At 37.8% G+C, this 10,263-nt stretch overlaps 1 non-coding gene across 1 annotated transcript; it reads left to right on the top strand.

Moving 5' to 3' along the window:
- Positions 1-8,061: 8,061 nt before the first annotated feature.
- On the top strand, positions 8,062-8,168 carry LOC113834458. The gene has a single exon (XR_003482963.1). It is a non-coding gene; the product is annotated as a U6 spliceosomal RNA (small nuclear RNA).
- Positions 8,169-10,263: the final 2,095 nt, after the last annotated feature.

The raw sequence follows: 10,263 nt of genomic DNA, 5'->3' as shown, positions 1-10,263 counted from the left end.
TCTTTCAGAGAATTAGTGGATTTTTTTAAATTGGCACAATATTTGTACATATTTGTGGGTTACATTATGTTAATTTGATACTTGTGATACTGTCTAATTAGGAAATTTGTATAATTAACATATGGAGAATTTGAAGAACATTCTCAAATGTGAATTTAAATAGGACATTAAAAATAACATTTCTGGTAAAGGACACTAAACTACTACTGCAACAAGAGAAGGGTTGTTTCACGGTAAATGAATTGTATCTTTCCCCAGTTTCTATTAATGGATATAGAGGCAATAAACGAGGTTAAAGAGAAAAACAAGGCTGCAAGGTACCCCTTGTGCTCTGCTCTGGAATAAGAAGAAAGGATATGTGGTCCAAGATTGAGGACAAGATTCCAGAAAATATTTCAGGTCTTCAGCTTTACCTAGGATGTTCTAGTTACCCAGGAGCATATGAACACCAAAATAAAGCTTTCCAAATAGAGGGAATTCAAGAAAACAATGACATTATTTCTAAAATATACATGGGTTTTGAGCACTTGCTCATAGCAGAAAATATTCCCTCTATATTTCTAAATGCATGTCAAAGGAAATGCATGCACCTGGGAAATTTTACTCTCGAATTTATAGGTTACTATAATATAATAATAGACTTAATGTCACTGTCTGTTCTACTTTCCTTTCTGTTACATTGACAAACACCATGACCAAAAGCAACTCAAAGGAAGAAAGAGTTTATTTGGCTTATACTTCCAGGTATATCCATCACTGAGGGAAGTCACGGCAGGAACTTGAAACAGAAAACATGAGAACACCTGCTGTGCTCCCTCATTCACATACTGGCTTATAATCAGCTAGTTTTCATAAACAGTAGGACCACTGCCCACTGCCGGGGGAATGGGCACACAGTGGGACGAGTCCTCCCACATCAATTACAATCAAGACAGTTCCCACTGCCATGCCCACACCCCTGTCTGGTGTGGGAAATTCCTCGACTGAGACTTCTTTCTCAGAATCTGTCAGGTTTTCAGTTAAAACTTCTTTGTTTAACTGATGGGGGTGGGGGCTTGGTCCTGCTTCAACTGCCAGACTTCATTGACTCCCCAATGAAGGGCATAACCCCTATGAGGAATGCATGGGATGTAAGGATGGGGAGGGGGCCTGGAGAAGGTGAGGGAGAGGGAGCTGGGGTTGGTATGTAAAATGAAAAATAATTTTTTAAATAAAAAAGGAAAAAGTTGAAGCTAACAAGAACACTAGTACAATTCATAAATTGAATAAGCAAAATGCTAAATTAAGATATATAACTATTTCCTAATTGTCCTTACATTTATGTGGTACTTGTTTGTAAATTTTATTTTTTTCTGAGATGATAGGTATAACTAGTTATAAAAACATTTGAGAAAAAGTGAATGCATCTGTACTATGCACACTGGCTTCCCAGCAGCCACATTGTGCCTTTGCTTCTGTGGACTCAGTAACTTTATCAACAAGAAGAAGCAACAGTGTTTTACTGTTATCCCCTGTCCAGATTAGGAAACAAATGTGAGAAATGCACACCTAGAAATTTGTAGCCATTCAAATGATAATTTCAGAAAGACGAGAATGATTTCTTTTTCTAACTATACATGAAAACATGTCTGGTTTGTTTTACTTAGTAATAGGACATAATTGAAGAATTATGGTTAAAAGTCAGTGTTGTTCAGAAACATTAAGCCAGCAAACTTTATTGTATTTAATAATGTGTTCTGTTTTCAACATTTGCATATTTATCTACAAAGAGAACTTTTAAGTTTAATACTCGAAATTGCCTTAAAGCTTGGCTTTTCTCTTATACTATTGGCTCACCTCACTCTTAATGAATACACAGTGCTTCGAGGATGCAGGAATAACCTCTAGAATGTGTGTCTTACAAGTCAAACTAAAAATTCCCAAGTGTTACAGAAAGTCAAGTTTTTAAATACATCTCATACCCAAGAGTGCTCGAAAGATGAATTTCATGCATATAGGATGCTAATAAGATACATAGCGAAGTCGGTGGAAAGTGGTGAATCAAGACATTTTGAAAGTAAAATGCAAGGAAATAGGTTGTGCTGAAGAACCAGATTATATCTGGCACAGTGTTTTGTACATTCGAATCACTTACATATTTATTGCATTAAATGTATGCATGAGTAAAGGAGAATAAGAACTGAGTCCCCCTTTCTAGATATGAAAAGTACAAACGAGAAAGTCATTTTGAGAAAGTGTTCCCTCCTACCAAAACATCTTGATTATACCCAGAAAGCAGGATGCTGAAGGTCAGCAACATCCCAAAATCACAACACAACAACTAAAAGCCTTGCTCCCCTGGGAACCAGCCTTGGATGTTTCATAGAGATATGTTGGAATGCTGTTATCGACCTTCATCAGAGAAACTTATTTTGGTGACAGTCAACACAGAGATTTACAGCTGGCCTCACTGGGGCAAATGAGTAACTATAGAGGGCACATTCCAATAAAGATCAGTTGTCACATGCACACAAACATATCCCCAAAGCCTGGAAACACTAAGGAAACAGGACAGACAGAATGTAAATACCAGAGTTTGAGGAGTGATGTGAGACAGTCATTTCTAGACATACCACAGCCATTGCACTCTTGCACCCACTGAAGCTGGAGTCACTTGCATAAGGCATATGCAAGATGGGTCCCATTGCCATTGCATCGGGCATACAGAAGGATTCATAAGGCACCACCCTTCACTGAGGGACTGTGGGTAAAAATATAAAAGAGAGAGAGAGACCAAAGAGGGGGATTTGGGGGAAGAACAAGTTTTGAAATGTGACACAGGAGATGAGAGAGAATAATAGGAGGTGAAAATGTCAAAACTTAAGCGTGTGTGTGTGTGTGTGTGTGTGTGTGTGTGTGTGTGTGTGTGTGTGTGTGTTGTGTGCTTATTATGGTCAATTATTTTTAAACTCATGCCTTTAAGTTGCAAATTCATGTATCATTACTTAAGTAATGCTATAATGATATATTTTAAATTGTTAGTATATATGTTATGGAATGTTAATTTAAGATGTGTTATATTCAATGATGCCATGGAATGTTTGTTTAATGATGCAAAGATGTGTTGCATGTGTTTAACTCTGTGAAGCTGTGTTACTTTGTCTATCTAAAACATCTGATAGGTATAATAAAGAGCTGAATGTCCAAGAGCTAGGCAGAAGAAAGGATGGGCAGGGCTGGCAGGCAGAGAGAATAAATAGGAAGAGAAACCTGGGAAGAGAAATGGAGATCAAAAGGAGAGGGAGAAGAGGATAGCAGAGGACAGACACTCAGCTACACAGAAAGCAATGGTGTAAGAAGTAAAGAAAAGTATATAGAAAGATAAAAGCCAAGAGGGAAAAGGTAGATGTGATAATTTAAGAATTTGAAGGCTGGTAATAAGCAGCTAAGGCCAGGCCTTCATAAGAAAGAATAAGTCTTGTGTGATTTACTTGGGAGCTGGATGGAGGGTCTCTCCAAAGAGTAAAGAAGTATAAAAACAACCAACAACATATGTCTTTAAATAATCAGTTCAAATATCAGGCAGCCCTACATTTCTTGAAATAATTCTGGTAAAGACTTTTAAAAGTATTTAACTGTAATTCATTTAATTCTCTAACACATAGTCATCACCAATATTTGTATGAATGATTTAATTCTGAAATTATGTGATAAAACATGTATTATGTCATTTATTCCATTTTATGCAGTTTATATTTTCTAAAGGTTTTATGCACTGTTTAACTTGTACAATAAATATAAATAGGGAAATTGAACAGAAAGAAATGTCAAGAGATCATTAATGGCAAGATATCAGAAGTAGAGGAAGTCTTTGACTGCAAGTATTTTTCAATAATTTTTCAGCTAATCTGCATAGCCCTATTAAAGCAGAACTTTTAATCCTGTCTTCTTCATTTGTATATATCACTTATCTAAATTGTTGTATGCACTATTGTATATTATTATGACTCCAAAGGTTAAACTTCAAGGTAAATCAGAAAAAAGTTATAAACACAAAGAGTACAGGAATTTCAGAAATTTTCTTTTTCACCCAATGTGAAAGGGACACAAACTTCGGTTTGAGTTTTCATGTCTATGACACTGTACTAGTGGAACTTGCAGAATATAATTTATAAAAATTTTGAATGTAGCAAAGACTGTGTATGTGTGTGTCTACTCTTTAGAACTATGCTATTTTCTAAGACTAAAGTTATTGACTAGACTGAAAATAAATGATTAAATTCAAAAGAAGGAAATATGGTATCGGTTTTATTGACATTATGCCTAGAAGTAGAGTATTTTTCACAAACACCTGTTCCCTGATTATTACCAGCCTTCAAATTCTGTGCCATATACCCTTCTGATTTGATTTCTGCCATTTTAGATTTTGTCTTTCTCTGCTACTACCTCTGCTTAGATGACTATTTCTGGGTTTGTCCTGATATCAGCAAGTCACAGCTCATGCTCTGACCCGGAAGACCCTTTTTCTTCCTTCCTCATGTCTAGAGAGGCTACCTTGATCAAGGTCAGGCAGCTAGCTAAGAACAACACCCTCTGTTATAAAACCCAGCATTCCCCCTGTAAATAGTCTGACTTTTTGAAGACTGTAAAATTCAATCTAACCCCATAATTTTGTTCTCTTCTTTTAAAGGACATATGTAGGGGAAGCTGTAGCCACGCCTTCTTAGGGGCTGGCTACAGGTATGCCTGACCATGCTTGTGAGGGCGTGGTCAGAGTGACGTAGTGTGACTGCATTTGTGCTTTTGGTTTCTCTTTTGGGCTTGTATACAGACTGCTGCCACGCTGGCTGGCTAGGTCGCTCTGTAAGTAAGGCTTTTCCCTATTAAATACCCTTATATTTCTACCTGACTCCGTATTGGAAATTTCCCACTATAGACATATTTACATTAAATATATAGAACCACCAACTAGAGGTAATCTATGCCAAGGGAAAGTAGAAATTGAAAGTACTGGCCCATAAAAATTAATATGTGTTTATCCACAGTGAGCTAGAATTTTAAAGTCTCCAGTGGGGGGAAAAAAAAAAAAGATCTTCCCTTCATATCTTGGAACAACAAAAACCTACTACACAGAACTTAAAGAAATGGTCCATTGGGTAGACCTTGCTTTTCTAATTCCAGAAACTATTCTAGTGTTTGTCATCCAGACACTCAAGCTGAGCTCTAAAAGATTGCACACAGTGTTAGCCCAAACAAAAATCTGGGCTTTTTTTTTTCTCTCTCTCAAGGTCCAAGCAGAAAGCTTTAAGTAGTGGCCACTTCATAAAATAACAATTCATTTGAAAGTTGGTGTCAAAAATTGCAGTGTCCTCTTTTTTGTCACTAATGGAATGCATAGCCTTGTTTGTTTAAGTGGGCTGTAGAATATAACTACCAGTATAACAGAAATTTATACCATAAGTAGGTGAAGCCACATAATATAGTAGGTCTAGGTGGACAAACAAAGGTGTAGAGACAAAATTAAAAAACCCATCATCTTTCTGCAAAGTCAACTTATAAACAAAGTATCTCCCAGTGGATGAGAGAAAGAGCCCAGTAGCATAAGACCTCTGGGACACATCTGTGACTATACAATCCTAGAAAGAGTCCAGGCCACAGAGATTAGTTGTTAGACAGGTGTTGTTGCTGAAGTATGCAAGAGATGATAGAATTCAAACCAAGAAATATACAACAGAATTGAAGATAGTCACAGCCTGTGTGACATCTAACAGCTAAAACTGGCTAGCAATGGTAACCAGTTAGATATGTACAATAGGGATGAAGAAGAATTTAGAATCTGCTGAAAATTTCTACCTTGAATAACCTATCAAATATTACATCACTTTCAACAGGGGAGAGGAAACTGAGGTCAGGGAAATAGCAAACCAGGTTGAAGCTCATGGTGAGTTCAAGGGGAAATGGGAATTATAAAACCAGGAGATGGAGATTTACATCACCCCAGTCAGAAGGGCTTTCATGGAGCAAGTAACAACAAATGTTGCTGAGGATGTGAGGAAAAGGAAATCCTTGCTGGTGAGAATGGAATTTCATTCTGTCACTGTGGAACTCTATTTGGAGGTGCCTCAAAAAACTAAAAAGAGAACTTCCACATGACCCACCTATGCCATGTCTGCCTATATACCCAAAGGACACTAAGTTAACACTCCACAGAGATATCTGCATATCTGTGTTTGTGTTTATTGCTGCACTATCCATAAACCAAATTAAGGAACTGGCCTGAGTGTCCCAGAGCAGGTGAACCTGAAGGAAGACATTTGCTGGAAAATGGATGCAACTGAGGACTATATCCAAGGAAACAAGCTAGACTCAGGAAAACAAATATGTTATGTTTGTCCTGTTGATGAATCCTAGAAGATACACACACACACACACACACACACACACACACACACACACACACACACACACACACAGACCTCACATGAAAGCAAAAGGGAGACTTGAAGAAGGAAGGGGAAGGGCAAATACAACCCAGAATACATTATATAACTGAAACAATGAAAGAAATTGTCTCTTTGAAGCCCAACACTTTTTATAATGAATATACTCCACTAAGAAATTGACATGCTCAGATTAAAAGTGACCAGAAATTAAACAATGTGCAAAAAGATATACTACAAATATATTACAAATATGTGACAGCATATTGTCAGTGTACCAGTACCTTAAGTTGGCTTCTCTTCCATCTTCAAGTAAAACAGAATACAAAACCATTCATTTAAGTGAATTATGGGGCCAGCCTAACAGTGTGACAGCAATCAGTGCCTACAAAAGGAAAGAAATAAAAAATAATGGTACATAGCTATTTCTAAAAGCTCAAACATGGATGATTAAATGCAAATTTCTTTGCCTTTTCTCTTTTGTCCTAACATTTACTCACGAAGTGCTTCATAGGGAGTTAACAAAAATAAAAATAAATGGTAGGCTTTCTTTCTTCTATCTTTCACATTAATAATTTACCCCAAATGGCCTAAAACCCCAAATCATCATAATTTAAAGCACTTCATTATAACCTGCCAGCAAACTTAAGAGCAGGAATCTAAAACCTAAAAATGAAAATAGGAGTGAGTTAACCCTGAGCAGGAAAAAAAAAGGAAATAACACTGTTTTATTCAATCCATCTTAAAAATAAAGGGTGGATGTGACAGAGAAGGGAGCAGGAGAGTGAAGATGAAAGCAGCAATAGCATGTGGGGAAAATCCCCAGTCTGCTTCTCCTGCCTGACAGTACAACCCCATCATTTGTTTCCTAGCCCCAGGACTCATTACTAAATGGAATGGAGATGCTCAAAGGGCACACTGAAATTCTGCAATAGAAATTAGAGAAGATGACAGTATGCACTCCAAATTCCCTATCTGGCTACCTGGAGTACCTAGAGCTAGCCAGAACAGAGCAGACCTTCATGTTTAAAAATGCATTGAGAGGCATGCTGAAAATGATTTTGGGTTATGCTTTTAATTCTTATCTGTTGCCAGAAATAATGAAATCTAAAGTATGTCTTGTGTATTTTCACAAAACTATGAGTCAGGCCAGTAGACAGGAGAAAGATGAATCTAGACTCTAATTGATTTTTCTGTGTATTACAGCCTAAAAGAATGTGGCTTGTCTAAAATGTGCTGCTCTATAGTCTTGTTTGTGTCTGAGACGGCTTTGGGAGACAGAAACAGGAGCCAGCCTAGTGCAAATACCACTGAGGCCTCTTATCTAAGGCACAGCCCATGGCTGCTTAGACTGCTGGCTGGTAAGCCACACTGGCCCTGTTCTCTATAGCTGACAGAGAAAAACAAATCACAAACAGAATGGCTTAAAACAATAGGAATACATCCTCATAGTTCTAAAGGCATTAGGATGTCAACAGAGACCCTTCTCTGGAGGCTCTGGGGAAAACCCTCAGTATTAGGCTCTCTGTGTCAAGAGTCTCTTGGCTCATAAACACAGCCCCCAATCTTTATATCACTTCATCCATATCTCTATGGTTTGTTTTCTGTGTCTTTAAGGAACCACTTATAAGATTTAGGAACTGTGCTCGCTTTGGCAGCACATATACTAAAATTGGAACGATACAGAGAAGATTAGCATGGCCCCTGTGCAAGGATGACACGCAAATTCGTGAAGTGTTCCATATTTTTTGGGTGCAAAGTAACTAGGTAGGAAAAGCAATTTGCTGAAGTGACTTGCCATCTATATGGTATCAAGGAGAACACAGACTCCTACCAATGCTGGGTCAGACATGGCTGACCACAGTCCCATGGCTGTCAGGCTAAGGCATCCCGTGAGAGCATGCCTAAAATTTTACATCCCCTATCCTTTCTGATTTTGTAAGTGGGCAATGGAACAAGTGCTAATCTAAAAAGAGAGAAAATACACTCTGCATATAATAAATGATGTCAAAAATTTTAGCAAAAAAAAATTTAGGAACCCTCTGAAACAATAGGATTTCATCTTAACTCCTACACTAAACAAGCCTGGAAAGAGCCTGTATGTGATATTCTAGTGAACACACATCTCTTAGGGTTTCTATTTTGTGACAAAACATCATACAAAAGCAGCTTGGAGAGGAAAGAGTTTATTTTGCTCACACTTTCAGGCAATAGCCTATCACTGAGGAAGTCAGGGCAGGAACTCAAGCCAGGAATGTGGAGGTAGGAGCTGATGCCAAGTCCATGGAGGAGTGCTGCTTACTAGCTTGCTCATCATGGCTTGCTCAGCCTGCTTTGTTATAGACCCCACGACCCCCAGCCCAGGAGTAGGCCCACACTCAATGGAGTGATTTCTCTCAAATCAATCACTAATTAAGAAAATACCCTTCAAACTTGTATACAGGCAAATCTTATGGAGGCTTCTCCTGTAATTGAGGCTCCCTCCTCTCAGATGACTTTAGCTTTTGCCAAATTGATATAAAAACTACCCAGAACAATGTACTTTGGAGAAACACAATTCAGTCTCATACAGATGCTTACCAGGAAGAAAACCAAGGCAAGAGCAAAACTTTAAGGGCCACTAATGACTCTGTGGCAGTTAAAAAGCTAAATTTAGCAAGTTACTTTTAGCACGACATGAAAACACCATTCCATACCAATCCCTCTACAGGCAGAAGTAGAAGTAAAAGAAACAGAAGTAAGGCCGGGGCTGTGACTTAGTTGGCAAAATGCTTGGCAAGCAAGCCAGAGGACACAGGTTCGATTGATATAGCCCAGGTAACAAACCCAGGCATAGCCACAAGGGCCTATAAACCCACTGCTGGAGGGATATAGAGAAGTGTTCTGCCAGCCTAGCCTGATTAACAATTCCAGGTTCAGCAGAAAGCGGTGTCTCACAAAGGTAGAATTGACACAGGATGATGTGGAACTTGGACTTCCACAGATAGACATGTGCACCATACATATGCACATCAATGCACACAAACAGGCACACACTTAGACAAAAAGGGTGAAGTAGAATAGGTGTGTATCAATTAGGTCATGTGACCTAGAAGTAATACAACATAGAAACATGAGAGGCTAGAAAAAATTATGTCAGGGCAATTCCAAATGGAATAAACACATTTATTCAGGAAAACTAGGCATTTTCCTCAATTAAGCTACTAAATTTTGAGATAAGTTCTCAAGATGTAATCCAGGCTAGCCTACAACTCATGATCCTCCTGTGTCTATCACAGGAATTCTAGAATTATAAGGGTAAGCCACCATACCGAGCAATTTAGTCAGTTTCTGTATATTGATAATAAATTATTTACTTTGAAATTACAGGATAGTCAGTTATCCATGGTGAATTGTAATCAGGGCCTTCCCGACTCATAACATTAAATGACATCTCCTTGCTTGCTCTCGCCCCCAATATCAAACACACACTCCTCTGTGTAGATACATTCAATTCCTAAGCATAAATTACTCTAGCCTGACTGTTGGTTTCATGTAGACAGGAATATTGAGTAAGTGAAGTCTTGTCTCTGGGTTTTTCATGGAAAACCGTGAGTAAGTGAGACCAATAATTGAACCATCCAATAATATTATTACAAGTTCTATTATATCCATACTTTAGCATGGAAAATTTTGTGGATATATTTCTTCTCAATCTTCTCATTTTATATTTGTAATAATACATTCTAGTTAGTTTCCATTGCTCCAAGTAAAATTAAATGGTTTTTTTTTTTTTGTCATTCATTGTACTAAAATCACACAAATGTGTTAGGTTCTCTGAATATTATCTTTAGATATGGGACTT

The sequence above is a fragment of the Cricetulus griseus genome, chromosome 2 (assembly GCF_003668045.3).
Source record: "Cricetulus griseus strain 17A/GY chromosome 2, alternate assembly CriGri-PICRH-1.0, whole genome shotgun sequence".
Lineage (NCBI taxonomy): Eukaryota > Metazoa > Chordata > Mammalia > Rodentia > Cricetidae > Cricetulus > Cricetulus griseus.
Note: the sequence above shows the minus strand (reverse complement) of the source record. Positions and strands in the feature narration are given on the sequence as shown.